The sequence below is a fragment of the Tursiops truncatus genome, chromosome 4, assembly GCF_011762595.2.
Source record: "Tursiops truncatus isolate mTurTru1 chromosome 4, mTurTru1.mat.Y, whole genome shotgun sequence".
NCBI lineage: Eukaryota > Metazoa > Chordata > Mammalia > Artiodactyla > Delphinidae > Tursiops > Tursiops truncatus.
Window position 1 is genome coordinate 56,637,516 of NC_047037.1, and position 20,467 is coordinate 56,657,982.

A 20,467-nucleotide genomic window follows, 5' to 3' on the forward strand; every position below is an offset into this window, starting at 1 on the left:
AAACCTCAAAGTTGTAAGAAAATCTTTCAGTTCTGCCCAAGATAACGTCCAGAGTTGGGAAAGGGGATGCCACTCAGTCATATTTGAAAGACAGTAAGAAAAATAAAGCTATTTAATAATTTTTCCCACAAAATCCACCTAGTTCATAAAGATGATACATAGAGAATAAGCAAAACACATGTATCCATAGGAATTTAGAACTGAGGTGGATTTTATTATTGCTTCAATGACACACTGTGTCTCCATGTGAGAGGATTCTACTTCCCCACCCACTGACATCAGGCTTCACCGTGTTACTCGCTTTGACCAATAAAGTATGAGTGGGAGTGATGTACAAAACTTTCAAGCAAAAGCTTTAAGGGTCATTTCATGACTACCCCAACATTTTTTCCCCCTGCCACAGAATGGCATGTCCCAGATACGGGTTGCTTCAGCCCACATCCCAAAGTGAAGAGCATGAAATATGAGTGAGAAATAAATATTTTTGTTGTTGAGACTTCCCTGGTGGCGCAGCGGTTAAGAATCTGCCTGCCAATGCAGGGGACACGGGTTCGAGCCCCGGTCCAGGAAGATTCCACATGCCGCGGAGCAACTAAGCCTTTGCGCCTCAACTACGGAGCCTTCGCTCTACAGCCTGCGAGCCACAACTACTGAAGCCCATGCACCACAACTACTGAAGCCTGCATGCCTAGAGCCTGTGCTCCGCAACAAGAGAAGCCACCGCAATGAGAAGCCTGTGCACCACAACGAAGAGTAGCCCCTGCTCGGCACAACTAGAGAAAGCCAGCGTGCAGCAACGAAGACCCAATGCAGCCAAAAATAAAATAAGTAAATTTATTTTTAAAAATATATATTTTTGTTGTTGTAAGCCACTGAGATTTGGGGGTTGTTGGCTACTGCAGCATAACAACCTAAGCTGATACACACAATATTTGGTAAAACCAAAACACAAGCTTATAAAAAGTTAAAAAACAATATAAAAATACCATAAAGTAGATTGTGATAAGAGGTAAAATAAGTGGCACTGACAATAAACATTTTGAATTTGGAGAAGGGAAAGATGGCATAATGTTGGAATGGTCAGAGTTGTTCTTAATCCTGAAAATTGGAAACAACAATACAATACAACATAGTGCTATTAGGTCATTAAACATTATGCTATAGAGGAACCTTTAAGGGCAGAGGAAGAGATCCTTGTTATACTGTTTGGGTTTTTAAAAAGCATGTTAAAACCCAAAATATATAATATGATCCTCTTTCTGTAAATAAAAAAATATGTTTTCTCTCCTCTCCGCCCTTCATTGGAAAAAAATGGAAAATTATCCTAAAACATTAACAGTATTTATCTTTGAGCGACAGGATTATAAACTGTATTTAAATTTTCTTCTTTTTGCTTATAGGAAAATATTTTTAAGGAAAATATTTTAAAATACAAACAAAAAGAAGGAGAAATACACAGATTAAAGGAACAAGAAGAAAGTGTCTGAGCTCTGGTGATAGCAATGACAATGAAAAGGAAGCTACAAGAAGATAAAAGAAGGTCTCCAGCCTCTGAAATTCTCCATGGCTTCAGCATCCATTCATACTGAAGCAATTTTAGGTCAACATACTGTTCGGATCCTTGAGATCAGTTACTTCCTTCATGATTCTCAAATGCAAGCTCCATACTCTCATCCCCATTAATACTCATCCCTCTGCTCTTTTCCCTCTCATTTTCCTAAGTCACCCTCTCTAATCCTCTCTCTGTTGTAAATAAACTCCTGCATATCATAATCTATTGCAAACTCCCAAGAAAACATTATGCCTTTCACAGAGTAGTTAAGCAGATATTTGTTGAAGGAATACTTTGCTCACACTGTTATTCCAATTGGTACCGTCATCATTTTTCCCAACCCTCCAGCCTGTTGCTTATCCTTTTGTGCTCCTATGCTAAGTGAATGGTGCCACCACCCACTTAGTTGTCAAAACCAGAAGTCTGGGAGTGTCCTAGGGTCACCATCCATTTGCCAGTCCTATTGGTTCTGTCTCCTTCAATTCTCTCAAGTCAGTTTCCTTCCCACCATCTTTTCTGCCACTGCCCTTTGTTCAGGCACTCAGCGTTTCTCCCCTGAATTATGGCATTAGTCTTGCCTTCAGATTTTTCCTCTTTCATTTCATTCTTATTCTCTGAACAACCTTAGGGCGACTTTTTTTAAAGTGCAGTTCTGATTATATCCCTACACAATTTTAAATCCTTCAAGGGCTTCCCCAAGAGTTCGGGTAAGAAACCAAAATTTGTAACATGGTAAGGGAACAAAATTCTTCACCATCAGGTCTCTGATTCTCTTTCTTCTTCCGCCAAACTGTGACGCTCCATGAATACTGAAAAATCTGTGGTTCTTGAAACACATCCTGCTCTCTCTCTTTATTTATTTATTTATTTTTTTGTGGTACGCGGGCCTCTCACTGTTGTGACCTCTCCCGTTGCGGAGCACAGGCTCTGGACGCGCAGGCTCTGCGGCCATGGCTCACGGGCCCAGCTGCTCCGCGGCATGTGGGATCTTCCCGGACCGGGGCACGAACCCGTGTCCCCTGCTTCGGCAGGTGGACTCTCAACCACTGAGCCACCAGAGAAGCCCCCTGCTCTCTTTTACCTCTGAGCTCCCCCTGGAATGCTCTTTCTCTCATCTTCATCCGCTTCTTCTCATGAATAAATCCTACTCCCACTTCCCCCACAAAACTCAACTGAGGCATCACTCCCTTAATGAAGTTCTCCTTCATTAGAGTTTTTTGTACTCCCTTTGTTCTCCCAAACCATCCCCTGCCTACTTCGATTATAGAACCTTACACCATACTGGGATCATTTATTTTTTTCTTTGACTTCCCCACTGAAATGTAAGTTCCCCCTTGGAGTCACCAATCATGTCTTATTTATCATGTGCTTGGCATATAGTTGATGCTCAAAAAATATTGATGTCAGATGCCTTAGTGATGGATAGAGTATGAGACTAAACAGAACAGAGAAGTCCACGTTGACCAAAGTTTTGATACTGGGTGATTAGGAGAATTGAGGTGCTGAGAACACATAGAAGGAAGTTTGGAGGCAGAGTTAGTTCAAGAAGAAGAGGGATGCTTTGGCTTTATACATAATGAATTTTAACTGACAGCATCCAAATGGGAAAGACAAATATGGACATTTTCTTACGTAACCACAATGCTCTTACCCACACAGATCCACGGCAAACATACCACCATGGGGGACATGTGGACATGGCTGACCCCTCACTGGAGTGGCAGCCAGGGCAGTGTGAGTCTCCCCTGGTCACTCCTCTCAGTATTGATTATGAAGAGGATATGGTTAAAATAGATACCTATATGCTTATATTTGCAAAACAAAATGTTGCAAACGTAAACCAAAACTAATAAAAATGTAGATGGAAGTAATCCTTCCCAGAGTACACTTTATTTTACAGTTTTAGCATCTTGTTAATATTTTAAATTTCCAAGATAAGTCAAAAAAGAAAAAGCAATCTCTAAAAACTGAAAAAGAATTAAAATGAATGTTTCCTTGTTTTAAACTGTGTATCAAGTTGGTGATATAACTACACAAAGAAAATAATTACTTCAAGTTATTAATCCAGCATTTTGACTGGATTAATATATCAGTGGGATATATTCTAGGGACAAATAGAGCTGCAAAGAAATCATAAACTTCATGCATTAAATAGTTCTATTGTTAACAGTAATATTATTTTGTAACTTTTATATTGCAGGATAAAGCAAATAACTATGTTAATGTTGTTAGGAATCAAGATTTTCCACAGTAATATTATATGTGTATATATATATATATATATATATACATATCCCTGTAATGTTAAATTTGAATTGGAAATATCAGTATGTGCCTGTGATTTTTTTTTTTAAAGTTTACAGAAATATGTATTTCCTAGCTCTGACCACAGAAAAGGCCTAGATGTAATGACAGCACAGATTGTGGCCTTTAAATACCATTTCCCACTCATGAAGACAAGGCTCCTTGGAGGAAGGACTGATTCCAAATCTAAGACCTGGTATATATATGTCATTATATATATATATATATATATACACACATATATATATATCATTACAAAAAAATTTAATTATCAAGCATGTCTTAGATTATGAGGTCCTGGGTTTAACCAAAAGAGATGAATTTATAAAATCAGAATGCCTATTTATTATTTTAGGAGGTGAAGTGAAACTACCAAATAAACTGGATATTCATATTTGCATTCTCTATCTGTGGACGATCTTGGGAAACCAAATTATAAGCAGAAGTAGCATGGGGAGTACCAAGCCCAAGTGACTAGAGTTAGCTGCATAATTCTAGAAGCTGTTGTTACCAAGCCATAACCATCTGAGGCAGTCATCTCCACACAGGTGATTCAATACACACCTGTTATGTGGAGCGGATTCTTGTGCTCTGCTTACCTGGTATTGCAGTATTACAGAGCCTTGGTCTCTGTTCACTCTCTACTCACCCTCCCTTCATTATTCTTTTTTTCTGGTCACTCCTCTCCCCATAAGCAGCCGTTTTCATTAGATATGGTGAGATTATCAAGTCTTAGGAGCAAAAAACCACATCTGTCCTGCAGATGTGGATTGTGTCACTTAAAGCATTAATTGCCCATATAGCACATGAAAATACAGATTTCTGACTTCTCTTTTTTTAAAAAAAAAAAAAGCAAAATGGAAAAAAGGAACGGCAACAATTAGCTGGAGTCATAGAAGCAGCACACAATCCCTAGTTCACCATGAACTCCACCCAGCCCACATCACTCGTTTCTGTCACCTGTCTTGCCACTGTAAGCACTGAGTTTGCAGCTGTCATTTTAAGGTGCCTCTGTAGAATCAGTCACTCTTCTGAACCACTGCCCTTGTTCAGTAGTTAAGTCTCAGAAGGCAGGCTTTCTTCCTAGTGTCCAGGTTCAAGGCTAGAGCAGGATCCCTGGTGGCCTCCTGTCTATATTTGCACCATCTACTGATGCTGGTTAAAGTCATGAAACAGAGTGACTTTGCTGAAGAGGAAGAAACTGAGGCCTGAGTCTTGGGGAAAACCCACAGCAGAAAAGTGAGAGGAGAAGAAGCCTCTTCAGAACAAGGTTCCTGTTTGCTCTTTTCTTTTTTTTTAATTTTTTTTTTTTCCTTTAACAAAATTTCCCACTTACAGAGTTAAGAATCAGTGCTCTTTCTGGAGCAAAGTCTCTGGAGTCAGAAGCCCTGAAGCAATTCTTTAACTCAAAGTTTCCTAGCTCAGTTTTGCACACACTTGCTGTGTCACCCATGGACATGACTGACACAGGCTTGTGCTCAGGTAGCCCCTGTGTTTAAGTTGTGCACAGGCTGAAACCCAAATTATTTTTGGTCCCCATTACAGATGTTAGCCAGCGTTCCATTTTTAACTCTGACGTAGGCACGTGCACTGGTTGCCCAGGAGACACGAATCTGGGCAAACCAGGGAGAAGAGTGCCCTAAGGGAGGGCAAATTTGGTTTCTGTGTGGTCCTGCTCACCCAAGCCTTCAGCCTCACCCTTTTCCCCCCCACCGTCCCCCCCCCCCACAGAGACCCGTGGTAAACACATCACTGCAGTGGGCACAGCTGACCCTCACTGGGTGGCAGCAGCCAGGACAGTGCAGGCCCCCTGATCGTCCCTCCTCTTGGCGTTGATTGCACTGTTCAAGTTTCACCTGTTCACGGGAGTCACGCCTGGCCTCTCTGACTGGGCCAAATCTCATTAAACATTCTCAGTCCTGAAGGCCAATCCTTTGGCACACTGCTCCCCACGGCAATTGTCCATGTATTTATGTTTGAATAATGTCTGCTTCTCTCACTGTGAGAGACCGTGTAGGCTTTGTTTGTTGATGTATACCCAGCATCTCATATACACCCATCCAGAGCAGACACTCAACAACCACTGCATAAGTGAATGAATCCTAGGCCATTGGCAGCGGAAAGGACCTCAGGGGGCATTCGGTCTGCTTTCCTCGTTTGATGAGTGAGGTGAAGCAATTTCCCCAGGTCACATGGATTTTCAGAAAGGCAGCATTAAGTAGTGGTTAAGACCACAGACTCTGAAGGCAGAATTCCTGGTTCCTAGCCAGGCTCTACCACTTACTGGCTCACTAAGTTAATGTCTTCGTGCCTCAGTCTCCTCATCTGGAAAATGGGGATAGTTGTGAGGATTAAATGATTTCATAGAGTGCTCAGAATTACACTTGGTACATAGTACGTACTACATAAGGGCTTGTCAAAAAAAAAAAAAAAGCTGGAATAGGACCAAATTCTGGGTCTCTCAACTCCCTGTCTAGTGCTTCTTACAAAATGGCCTAATGTTATTTTGTCATTGGTGTAGACCAGTGCTGTCCAATCGAATTTTCTGTCACGGTGGAAATGCTCTACATTGCCCAATATGGTAGCCCACTAGCCACATGTGTCTACCAAGTACTTGAAATGTGGCTAGTGTGACAAAGAAAATTAATATTTAATTTTATTTTAATTAATTAGAATTTGAATTTAGACTCAATGAGGGACAGTCAGAAGCAGGTTCCTTGCAGCAGCCGAGTCATCATGGCTGATGGAATAAGTGTCTGGCTACCCTGGGAGATCCTTCTGAGCATGAGAAGCTCAGTCTCCTGGAAGCCAAGAAATTCCCCACATCTTTACTTTGGTCGGGCCTCCCAGGCCAGGCACCTGGCATCAAGGCAGAGTTGCCATTCTACCAGGTAGCTGTGCAGGCTGGCTTCCCTGCAGAACTGTGGTTGAATAAACTAATTAAAAGCATCTTTCCTTTTTTTAGGGCCATACACTGTGAATTTTAAAACAACAGTCTACAGATAAACAAAAAGTTTCAAAGCTCTACCATGAACCTTGTTTTCAACGGGTTTTAGAATATATATTCTTTAAGAACATTTAAAATGCTTAAAACTCCTTTTCCATGTGTATAGATATCTACTGCCATTTAAAAAAAATCAATCCAAGGAAAAGGCAAGACCTCAACTGGTTGGATTCCAAATTAAGCTACGGCTTGAGCTAAAAATAGCTTGCCAGTGTTGAGAATGTGTTCTCTGAATTTAAATGGCTTGCCTCTCTCCCAGAGGACAACATTCAGTGTGTTCTATGGCAGGATTGGACTTTGGAAAAAGCACACTTCACGTTTTCTCAGGACTCATTTCTACTTCGTGTTCAGAGCAGAGTGAAAGTAACCCACCATAGTTTTAGGTTCTTCACTATGTGTTATTAAGTGTAATGAGCATAAATATCTCTAACTTCTCTTAGTAGTTGTGTGTGTGTTTGTGTGTGTGTGTGTGAATTCAGCTTTGTGTCGACAACCCTAAAAGTATACATAAAAATCTGAAGGAACATTCTGAAATAGATTTTACCTTTTTTTCCCCCAACCATGTTATCATTTACTGTACTAAAATCTATCTTCTCCTAATTATCACTGAAAGACTGCTTTTTTTTTGGCTGTGCCTCACGTGGTATCTTAGTTCCCTGACCAGGGATCAAACCTGCGCCCCCGGCAGTGGTAGCATGGAGTCTTAACCATTGGATGTCCAGGAAAGTTCCTGTGCTTTTTAATTTCAAAAACAATCTCTGTTTTGTCTCTGAAACACTGGGATAGCTTTCCCTGTAGTGGTGAAGACCAGAAGAGAAAAATTAAATGATAAGTTGAAATTCGATATGTGATAAAAATTATATTTCAAAATGGATTTCATTACATATACTTAAAATTTTTTCAATACCATAGAAATTAAGGATAAGGCAATTATCATGCACAGCATTTTTTTTCAAATTTTCATTTTTGTCAGTAATTCATGCACGTATCTTAAATAATCAAGTAATTCTAAAAAACCTTGTAAATTACTTTTGAGGATGAGCACCTCTGCATGTGTACACATCTCGGTCAGGTGCCTCCAAAGCCCTCCTCCTTCACTATCTTGGCCACAAAGACAATGCGTTTTAGGTCTTATAACCATGCTTCCTGACATCAGTCTTCTTCCTCCCACCTACCTCTTTTTAAAGGTGTTTGAAACTTTCAATACTTTTTTTTTTTTTTTTAATTTTTATTTATTTATTTATTTTTTTGCGGTACGCGGGCCTCTCACTGTTGGCCTCTCCCGTTGTGGAGCACAGGCTCCGGAGGCGCAGGCTCAGCGGCCATGGCTCACGGGCCGAGCCGCTCCGCGGCATGTGGGATCTTCCCAGACCAGGGCACGAACCCGTGTCCCCTGCATCGGCAGGCGGACTCTCAACCACTGCACCACCAGGGAAGCCCTCAATACTTTTTTTTATTAAAAAAAGTAAGGCATATAGATCAAAAAATTCAAACAATTCAAAAATATACAAAATATAAAATGAAAGATCTCTGAAATCTCACTCCTCTAAGGATAACCACAGTTATGCTTTGGTGTTTGTCCTTCCAGATCCCTCCTACTCTGTCTGCTCCTACCTGGTTGTCACTGGCATGCAATTGACATTTCATTCAACTCATTTTTTGGAACATCTGTGTAGAATAAGACTCTACGCTGGGGAAGGATTATGATGGATGAATCAGAACTGGTTGGCACCCAAGGAACTCATAGAGGAGCTGAAGAAAAATGGAGAAAATGAAAAGTTCTGAAAGGGAGACACCATACTTTGGGAGTTCAGCCGAGAAGGGAGGATTTCCATCAGGGAGGATTGAGACACGCTTCCTGGAGGAAGCAGCAGCTAGGCTGGATTCTGAGATATAGATATGTTGTGGACATGTCGAGGTTGGGAAAGGCATTCTAAGAGCAGGGAACAGAATGAGTACAAAAAAGAACGTACCTCAAGCAAAACAACGCACAATGAATTTTCTTCAAGACATAAAAAAAGCCTAGAAGTGTGGTGAGAGGTAACCCTCCTAGTCATTATGACTTAGGTTGGACCTACTCTCAAGCCAGTGAGGAGAATAAAAATTGTAAGGCAATTAAATGAGGAGGAATGAGGTAGAGTTTTATGGACTGAATTGTGTCCCCATCCCTCTCCCCCCATCAAATTCATATGTGGAAGCCCCAACCCCCAATATGACCGTTAAGAAAGTAATTAAGGTTAAATTCAGGTCACATGAATGAACCGTAATCCAATAAGACTGGTGTCCTTATAAGAAAGACACTAGGGGTGTGTGTGCACAGGGAAAAATGCCAGGTGAAGACACAGCACGGAGATGGCTGTCTGTGAGCCAAGAAGGCCTCACCAGAAACCAACCCTGCTGGCACCTTGATCTTGGAATTCCAGCCTCCAGAACTGCTAAAAAAACAGAATTTCTGTTGTTTAAGCCACTCTGTGGTATCCTGTTGAGGAAGCCCTAACAGACTAAAACACAGTTTAGCATTTGGTTTAGAACATTTCTTGGTCCTTACTAAAGAACTGACTTTAGGGAATTCCCTGGCAGTGCAGTGGTTAGGACTCTGCACTTCCACTGCAGGGGGCGAGGATCCGATCCCTGGTTGGTGAATTAACATCCCACATGCTGCACAGTATGCAGCCAAAACAAAAACACACAGTATGCGGCCAAAAACAAAAACAAAACCAAAAAAACCCACAGATTTCTGGACTCCACCTTCAGAATCTCTGGTTCTTTAGGCCTGACAAAGGGCCTAAAAGTTTGCATTTCTAACAAGTTCCTCAGTGATGCTGATGCTACGGGTCCCCACCTTTTGAGAACTAATGATTAGGCTATTTGGTTAAATTAGTGGTTATCTACCTTGGTTTTTCCCTTACACACCTGATTGATATAACATTAACAATGCCCCAATCCAGGAGTCATGCCCCAGTCCAGGAGTAGGATGGGCAAGATCCCTGATCAGGGAACTGAGATCCCACATGCCGCTCAGAGCAGCCAAAAAAAAAACCAACTGACTTTCGGGCTTCCCTGGTGGCGCAGTGGTTGAGAGTCCGCCTGCCGATGTAGGGGACACGGGTTCGTGCCCCGGTCCGGGAAGATCCCACATGCCGTGGAGTGGCTGGGCCCGTGAGCCATGGCCGCTGAGGCTGCACGTCTGGAGCCTGTGCTCTGCATCGGGAGAGGCCACAACACTGAGAGGCCCGCGTACCATAAAAAAAAAAAAAAAAAAGAATTGACTTTAGAATGGTCACATCTTAAAATGGTGGAATTATTCTTACTGCTTTGTGCTTTGCTTCTCCATTTAAACAACTAAGACTGGCACCATTGCAGTTTGTTATTTAGTATGACAGCCAGATATTGAATACCCATTCCTATTTACAGGATGCTAAGTTCTATACAAATATTCAAAGGTCACGATCTTAGCACACTGAGTAATTTTAGGTAAAATGGCTTAATAATAAAAAAAACAATAAAATTAACATAGCGGTTAACACAGTGCTTACAATGTAGCAGACACCCTTCTAAGTCTCTTTGTGTATTGATTCATTTAATCCTCACAACAATCCTGTCAGGCATTTACTATTATTATCCCCATTTCCCAGATGAGGAAATCAGGCACAGGAGGTTAACTAACTCATCCCAGGTTTTACAGGTAGGAATTGCAAACTGAGATTGATACAGCTGGAACTGACCTAATTTACCTAGATATTTGTCCATGTAATTAGCATCCTAATAGGAAGTATTACCATTTGACAATGTGTTGAGGATGATTTGTTTATTTTCAGATGCAACTCAAAATTTAAATAGAATATAGGGACTTCCCTGGTGGTCCAGTGGTTAAGAATCTGCCTTCCAGCGCCGGGCACACAGGTTCGATCCCTGGTCAGGGAACTAAGATCCCACATGCAGCCGGGCAACGAAGCCCGCGTGCTCTAGAGCACGTGCACCACAACTAGAGAGAAGCCCAAGCACCGCAACAAAGAGCCCGCATGCTGCAACTAAGCCCCGATGCAGCCAAATAAATAAATAAATAGATAGATAGATAGATAGATAGATAGATAGAAAATGAGTTCTGCGATGAAACTAAGTGCTGCGTGTGATGTTGTGCGTCAAAGGCAGGATATGAGTATTTAGCTTCAAAGCGAGTTCAAGCTTTCTTTGCCTCTCTCCACCCAAGTATCACTGAAGAGAAAACATATTACAATCCAATTTGCAGCTTTCTAACCAAATGTTCCTCATAAGATTCTAATGTCTAAACCAAAACTGGGCCCATAATACTGAGGGCTACCCTTTGGAGACTGGAGGCCCTTTCTCTAAAGCTCTGAGTGACCTGCCGATCTCTCTCCAGACATCTCGATTTCATTCTAACTCAGCACTGTTTCTACTATGTTTATTGCAAAAGTCCGAACTGTGCCTCTGTGCCGAGACCCTGTCAAGTTATGCTCTAGACTGAGTTTTCATAGCCTGGGTATATAAATTTTGAAAAACAGAGAGCAAAATCTTCCTCTCTCTTTTCTATGTTGAGTAGTTCCTTAGATGATAGAGACATTACAGTGTTGCACATATAGAAGATCTTCAATAAACACTCTGAGCTATAAAAAAATTATCATTGGTGCCATTCCCAACAAAAATTTAATTTAATTTAATTTTTAAAAATTATTTATTTATTTTGCGGTACGCGGGCCTCCCACCACTGTGGCCCCTCCCGCCGTGGAGCACAGGCTCCGGACGCGCAGGCCCAGCGGCCACGGCTCACGGGCCCAGCCGCTCCGCGGCATGTGGGATCCTCCCAGACCGGGGCACGAACCCGCGTCCCCTGCATCGGCAGGCGGACTCTCAACCACTGCGCCACCAGGGAAGCCCCCAAAATTTAATTTTATATACGATTGATACAAATGGATACTGTAGAATGGGTAAGAAGGCTTTGGGGAAAGGAAAGGGGAATTCTGTGAACAATTCTCCATCCCAGAAGATAAGAATGTTGTAAGTTTGCACATCGTTCTGGGAAAAGGGTCTTTAGCACTTAAAGAGTTAAGCCTGAGTGACGGCAGGCAGCAGCAGGAGGGAGCATTTATGGTGCCAGGCAGGAAGGGTGGAATCCAGGACTTGGGCTGGCAGGAAGGGGTAGAGGAGGGGGGAGGGAGAAGAGAGCACGGCGCCTGGAGGGGAGGGTTTTTAGTGGTTCTCAGCCTGGAAGACTTTCTCTCACAATTTGAAGCCAGATGTTGGCCGGGAAATTTCTCCCACTGCTGCAGAAAGGATGAAAAGGTACTGAGTGCAGATAGAGTGATGCCAAAGTTGGGAGATACAGGCCTTGTGCCCAGAATGTATTTGGGACTTCCAGCATTTGAATGGAGCTACCTGAAAGTAGGAATTGAGATGCTTAGACATCTAGAAACACGCTGATTATTATTTAAGAACGCTTTAAGATAAAGAGTTCTTAAATAATAATCATAAAGCCTAACATTTATTTAGCAATTTTTACATGCCAAGAGCTGCATTAAATGTTTTATATTCATTATCCCATTTAATTCTTAAGAACCCTATGAGGAAAGTCTCTGTTTTAGAAAGTATTCCTCAGTGAGGCTTTGCAGGCTACGTAGTTTGCCCAAAGTGTAAATTTGAATAGCACAAATTTTTAAAAGTTAGAAACATGATCTCCATACAAATATATAATGTCCAAGATTTGCTTACCTCATTTATGAGGGAAAGAGATGGTTCAGAGGGGAGGAGAGGAGATTGTGCGTGGGCGCGCGCGCGCGCGCGCGCATATGTGTGTGTGTCTCACCATTGGAAGAAAAGAATCCTAGATAAGATTGCAAAGAAAGATAGAGAAGACTGACTAATGTCCTACAGAGCAATAAAACCAAAACCTTTAGGGTTCTTTTCCACTGGACATAAATTATTTGTTTATCTCTGTAGGACAAAAATAATTTGCAACTTAACAATCTTCTAGACATTAACATCTACTTCCAAAGACTTGGAACCCTAATCTGTAAAACACAGTAGGTCAAACAAAATTAGATCCCCCAGACAATTGGATAACCTCAGGTGGATTTATTGGGCAATGTTGTCTACAGCACTATCCGATGAAACTGTCTATGATGATGGAACTGCTCTGCAACTGTACTGTCCAGTAATGTAGCCACAGGCCACACATGGCTAGTGAGCACTTGAAATGTGATTAGTGTGATTGAGGAACTGAATTTTATTTGATTTGATTTAAATTTAAATAGTCACACCTGACTAGTGATTGCTGTATTGGATTGTGTTAGATGACACAGCCCTTTGAGTTGAAAAAGCACAGTCTGTAGAATATGCAGATCGTTCCAGATGCACAGTAAAAATGAAGAGGCACTTTCTTGGGTGATACTGACAAAAGTTGTCTATTTTTTAATTGGAGTAGAGTTGATTTACAGTATTCTGCTAGTTTCAGGTGTACAGCATAGTGTTTGTTGTTTTATGTTTTGAAAAGCTCTGCTCCAATCCATGCTCTTCTAGAATCCACTTTCTAAAAAAAGCAAAGGTGGTATTATCGATCCCATTTCACAGACAGGTAACTGATGGTCAGCTGTTGAAGGCAATACAATTAGTGGTAAAGCTGGCATTTGGACCCAGGTGTGTCTGTTGGAAGGTTGAAATCACAAATGCCTACAGAGGTCGGGTAGGGCAGACAGATGAGTCAAGAGCTTTGGTTATAAAACAAAGCAGCTAGTCTGGACCTGGTTGATTACAGTCCAGAATTGCCAGGTCATATCTTGTAATTTTTTTCAGGAAAATCCGTAATTCTGGACTCTTATGTAATATATTCTTGGTTTTAAGACCCTGTATGGACCAAACAAAACAAATTTGCAGCCCTGATACAGTCCGCGGGCCACCAGTTTTCAACCCTGGCTAGCACAACAGTGGGAAAGATTTCCTCTTTGCCCGGCTGCTCCTACAGGGAACTGAGAACGTGGATTTGGTCTTCCCAGTCCTTTCCAGGCAGAGTCAAGAGCTTCTCACAGCAATGACCCTTTCAATATTTGTCACATGTCACTAGATGGTTATTTACATGTTTGTCTTCTCAGCTAGATTGCAAGCCCCTGGAGGAGAGGAACATCTACTCAGCTACCTATTGCCCGCATAACACCTGGCAAATCGAAAGATTTAATATATGCTAGTTGAACAAGCATGCATAAAAATTAGAAGCTTGGGCTTCCCTGGTGGCGCAGTGGTTGAGAGTCCGCCTGCCGATGCAGGGGTTCGTGCCCTGGTCCGCGAGCCATGGCCTGTGAGCCATGGCCGCTGAGCCTGCGCGTCTGGAGCCTGTGCTCCGCGACAGGAGAGGCCACACAGTGAGAGGCCCACACACCGCAAAAAAAAAAAAAGTAGAAGCTTAAAATAAATACAGCAGTTATGGGCCATTTCTTCATTTTCACTTTAAAATTCTATGGCCAAACTTGTTGTGTTGTTGTTGTTACTGTTGTTGTTGTTTTTAAACCTAGGCTCAGACTCCACACAAATATTACACACAATAATTCAGAAATAATCTCAAAGTAATAATGGCTACCATCTTTTTATTTTATTTTTTTGGCTACCATCTTTTAAAAAGACTGCTATGCATAAGGCTCTTTCTGTACATTATCTTATTTAATTCCCTCCAATAACACAGTGAAGTAAACATGGTCATCTCTATTTTACTGAAGAGAAAACAGATTCAGAATCGTTAGGTAATTTGGCCAGGGTCACACAGCTCTCAACTCTGTTGCTTCCCAGTGTGAACGCTCTGTGAGCTCTGCTCAGTGACTCCCCCTGTGCATTTTAAATCTGTCTGGAAAAAGTTAACATGTCTAATCCCTTTCCTTTGGTGGGAAGTCTGTGAGTGGAGGAGGAAGGTGAGCCAGGGTGGGTCCCTGAGGCCGGAGCTAGTGGGGCGAGGCTGTCTCAGTGGGTGCAGTCTGCCAGAATTAAGCAAACCAGGCAGCACAGAGCTGGTGTTGGTGAAGACCGGTAGGAGGTCTAAGAATGTCACTGCAAGAAGGAGAGCCAGAAAAAAGAACCCGGAGCCAGAGAATCTGTGAGGAATAGGAGCTTAGGGAAGAACAGATTGTGCCTGCATCAGAGGGTCATACTGGTTTTCTTTACATAGTCTCTGAAGGTTGATACTTGGGAAAGTCACAGGAAGGCACAAATTCTGTAACATTCCAGAGCAGTGCAAGACACCAGAGCAGGGACTCAATGACTGATGAACTGTCACAGGGTTGCTTATAAGGGATTCACTAATAGATGTCTCTTACCCTTAAAATTCAAGCAAAACAGAGGCTCAGAAAATTTGAGAAAGCCAACACAACCCAGTGGGTATTTTGAATCGTACTTTTCTCCTCCCCACCCGTTTCCTGCACCAGCAATTTCTTCACCCCATGAAGATGTTACCATTCAGCATCTATTAATCTGTTCATTTGTTTTAAGGATCAAACTAAAATCCATTTGCACATTCATGTGAAATGCTGATCACTCTCAAGGAAGGCATCATGGAGCTGGGGAAGTTCCAAAATAACCCAAGGAGAGAGAATGATCTCCAGGATTTGACTTTGAGTCCTGGGCCTCTAGTGGAGACTCAGGAAAGTGGTATGATCTCATCCCATTAAATGAGGAAAGGAGTGGACACAGAATTTTCCATCAAACTTCATAGCAAAAGGGCACATGGGCTTCCCTTGTGGCGCAGTGGTTGAGGGTCCGCCTGCCGATGCAGGGGACACGGGTTCGTGCCCCGGTCCAGGAAGATCCCACATGCAGTGGAGCGGCTGGGCCCGTGAGCCATGGCTGCTGAGGCTGCGCGTCCGGAGCCTGTGCTCCGCAACGGGAGAGGCCACAACAGTGAGAGGCCCACGTACCGAAAAAAAAAAAAAAAAGGTGGGGGCACATGATTTGAAGCTTGAATCTTACAATTCTAAGATGCATAAAGAGAGGTATATTATTAAATACAATCTTACACACTTGGTACTAAGTTTATGGAACCTTTTGCCAAGGAGTGGTTCAGGCTGAAAATAGAAATTGTCACAAAAAAAGGTAAATATATTCGATCATCAAATTCACAATGGGTTATTAAGAGAATCTAAGGGTGTTTGAGGACAGATGTGTTTCTGACTCTCTACAGTTGGCATCCTAGAGGGCAAGCGTGCTCAATAACAAGAAGTCCCTGTATCTCATATAAAACATTTTAAAATGTTTATTCAAGCATAAAAAGACTTCTGTATCTTGCAAAGGATTTCCTTAGAAAACGACTTCTGTTTAATGGTTCGGACTTCATTTGAAAGGTAAATAAATGAATTTCAATAATGCCAAAAGATACACACTTAAGAGTTTACAACAGTTAAGTACTTATTTTGAAATGAATGAGCCACCAACAGAAATAGAATATTGAGGTTCATGCCAGAATGCAATTTTCTAATATTAGGTTGACTTCATTTCAAAACAGAATGAAATTCAGCTTAACTGTGATGAGTTCCTCCTCAACAAGTGATGCTTTATTTATTGCTGCCAAAATAAAAATATATTTGTCAATGTGTAAAGTTGTAAAACTTACCCTTTTACTGATATAAAACTTAGAATTAGTGTGATGTGACAAACCTATCTCATTAGAAATATATCAACTAACCATGTTGACTGATAACCCCAAGTATTATTTCTTAATTAATTTTCAAAAGCCACATACTTTCCAAGGAAGCTGAAATATTCCCTTTTTAAACAGATTCCAATTTTTCCCATGCCTGCCTTTGAGGTAAACTAGGTCTTTCTGTTGACTTTACCAAAAATTATTTTATAAAATACAGCCAGCACCTCCTCACAATTTTTTCCCCAGAAAAAAACTCGTGGCATATATGAAAGTATGTTTCGAACAACTCCAGTCATTAAGAGCAGAGCTGCAAAGACAAGGGCAGGTTGGTGGGCGGTAGTGGGGGGAGTGGGAGAGTTCTTTTCTGTACTTTGAAATTTGGTTCTCTGTGAAGTAGAATTTCATCAAACTGAATGTGTTATGAATTTTAAATATATTTGATGCTAAAAGAGAAAAAATAAGTATGCTGTCCTTTCTTGTAGGCCTGTCTTTAGATGTCATTACCCTGGCAACCCTTACAAATGGCAACTGACGTCAAGAAAAGAGGAAAAACACTGCTGAGAGCATACACTCCATGCATTATAGATCATCCCGAGGACTTAGAATTCTCAGGCTCATACAGGCACTAAATGGCTTTAAGATGAGCACAAACAATCTTCCCTTTCACAAACACGCTTCATAAACTTTTTAAGGACTCGGAGATCTGAAAAGAGCATCTTTGAGTCTTTAATTTAAGCAAAATACAGTCCAACTATTAGCTTAGGTGTTCTGTCTCACAATAACTGCCAAGTCCATTAAAGTGTTTGTCACTAGTAAATCTTTTTTTTTTTTTTTTCGGTACGCGGGCCTCTCACTGTTGTGGCCTCTCCCGTTGCGGAGCACAGGTTCCGGACGCGCAGGCTCAGCGACCATGGCTCACGGGCCCGGCCGCTCCGCGGCATGTGGGATCTTCCCGGACCGGGGCACGAGCCCGTGTCCCCTGCATCTGCACGTGGACTCTCAACCACTGCGCCACCAGGGAAGCCCCATATTGCATTTTTTATAAGAGAACCAAATTAGGGTTTTTCAGGGTTCTGATTACTTTCAGAGTTTAGTGGGACAGGTTTTCTAGATTTATGGTCCATTTTTCCCCAGGGTCTCCACACATATTATTTTTAATAGACTTTACTTTTAGAGTAGTTTTAGTTTCATAGCAAAATTGAGAAGAAAGTACAGAGAGTTCCCATATACCCCCCTTCCCCCCCCAACATGCATGGTTTCCCCCATTATCAACATCATGAACAAGAGTGGTAAATTTGTTGTCATCAGTGAACCTACTTGTCACTGAAGGCCATAGCTTATATTAGGGTTCACTCTTGGTATTTTATATTCCATGACAAATGTGTAGTGGCATGTATCCACTATTATAGTATAATACGGAGCGGTTTCACTGCCCTAAAAACCCTCCATGTTCTACCTATTCATCTCTCCCTCTCCACTCTTCCCTGGCAACCACCGATCCTTTCATTATCTCCATAGTTCAGCCTTTTCCAAAATGTAATATATTTGCAATCATGTAGGATATTGTCACTTCAGATGGGGTTCTTTCACTTAGTGATATGCGTTTAAGGTTCTTCTACATCTTTTCATGGCTTATAGCTCTTTGTTTTTTTTTTTTTAGGGCTGAAGAATATTCCATTGTCCAGATGTGCCACAGTGTATTTACCCATTTACCTAATGAAGGACATCTTAGTTGCGTCCAAGTTTTGGCAATTATGAATAAAGCTGCAATGAACACCTGTGTGCAAGTTTTGCGTGGACATAAATTTCAACTCATTTGGGTAAATACTAAGGAGCACAATTGCTGCATCATATGGTAAGACTATGTTTAATTTTTAAAAAAACTGCCAAACCATCTCTGGAAGTTGGCTGTACCATTTTGCATTCCCACCAGCAATGAATGAGAGTGCCTGTTACTCCACATCCCTGCTAGTACTTGGCGTTGTCAGTGTTTTGTCCATTCTAATGGATGTGTAGTGATATCTTTTTTTGTGTGTGTGTGTGGTATGCGGGCCTCTCACTGTTGTGGCCTCTCCAGTTGCAAAGCACAGACTCCGGACATACAGGCCCAGCAGCCATGGCTCACAGGCCCAGCCGCTCCACGGCATGTGGGATCTTCCCAGACCGGGGCACGAACTCGTGTCCCCTGCATCGGCAGGCGGACTCTCAACCACTGCGCCACCAGGGAAGCCCGTGATATCTCATTTTAATTTCCAGTTCCCTAACGATCTATGATGTTGAGCATCCATCTTTTCCTATGCTTATTTGCCATCTGCGTATCCCTTCTTTTTTACTGAAAACTTTTTATTGGCTTCTGTTTTACTTAAATTTTTTTCATTGATATATATTTGACCTTTTATATTAAATTAGTTTCAGGTGTACTTTATTGGCCTTTGGATAGAAACGGGAATTTATTTGCCAGGAAGGATGATCCCATCATACTTCTGCTGGAACCAGCACATGGCCTCCTATTTGCTGATTCTGTGTTTGGCCCCAATGCAACCTGTTCTTCACTTCTGTGATGCTGAAACCTGGCCTACCCAACACCACACAGAAGTCCAGACCATAGATACCAGTGCTTGGGTCACATTTGATCCCCAGATCGATGTGTTTCTGGATCCCAAAACCAAAGTTTCCAGTATCTGAGCAATTCTTTCTTTCTTAACTCATACTTCATGCCTTTAGACTTCTCTCCAGGGTTTCTTCTGCCTTGGCCTCACAATGGATGGCAATCTTTTCATTTCTCCTGATGCCAAAGGACCTGATGGTGTATCTAGCTTTGGAGAACACAGAGGTCTGGCCGGTGAGCTGCTCCAGGCCTGAGGCTGCCCGGCTCAGTCAGTCTCCACTCTGCCCCACACAGATGTTGAGGCAGAGCTTACAGATGCAAAGTTCCCGCATAGGCTCTCCTTTTCACTCTGATCCTGAGCCTTGGTGGAGAATGGGAAGAGTATCTGTGTATCTTCTTTGGTGAGGTGTCTGTTCAGGACTTTTGCCCATTCCTTAATCAAGTTTTTTTTGTTGTTGTTGAATTCTAAAGGTTCTTTGTATATTTTGGATAACAGTCTTTCACCAGAGATGTCTTTTGCAAACATTGTCTTCCCATCTGTGGTTTGTTTTCTCATTCTCTTAACAGTGTCTTTTGCAGAGGTATTATTTATTTTTTCATTCAAGAAAGTCTATTCAACTGAGGGGACTACTCAGTAGACAAGAAGATCCCTGCCTTCATAACACCTACACTTTAATGGAGAAAATGACAATAAACAAATAAATGAATAAACATATGACAGGCATTTAAGTAGACATGGTTGGGGAGAAAATTTAAACAGGTAAGGAGCTAGACAGTGACTAGAGAAAGATCACTCTGGCTGCTGTGTAGACCTAACGTGGCCCAAAGTAGAATCAACCATAGTGGGAACAAGAGCAGGGGTGGGGACACCAGGTGGTAGTGTATTGCAGTCATACAAGGAAGAGATATGTGGGTATGGATTAGGGAGGTAGCTGTGGAGAAGTATCCAGATTCTGGACACTAGCTTTTTTTTTGGCTGCACCACATGTCTTGTGGGATGTGGGATCTTAGTTCCCTGACCAGGGATTGAACCTGGGCCCTTGGCAGTAAGAGCTCCGAGTCCTAGCCACTGGACTGCCAGGGAATTCCCTGGACACTAGTTAAAAGTGGAGCTGAACCCTATCCATTAAACCATTGATGTCTCTGTTGAAAAAAAAAAAGTGGAACTGACATACTTGCTCATGGATTGGATGAGAGAAGTAAATGATTCAGGCATGAAAGCTAGGTTTGGGTCTAAGCAATCAAGTGAATGGTGGTAAAACTGGCGGGGGTGTGGGGAAGCAACAGGATAGGCAAGGACCAGATCTGGGCATGGGACACTCAAGTGACAATTCGGGTGGAGATGTTCGAGCAGGCCATTGTGATTCA

At 42.0% G+C, this 20,467-nt stretch overlaps 1 pseudogene; it reads right to left on the bottom strand.

Moving 5' to 3' along the window:
- Positions 1-18,941: 18,941 nt before the first annotated feature.
- Positions 18,942-19,431, bottom strand: LOC101337656 (large ribosomal subunit protein uL5 pseudogene; annotated as a pseudogene).
- Between the last annotated feature and the right edge of the window lie 1,036 nt (positions 19,432-20,467).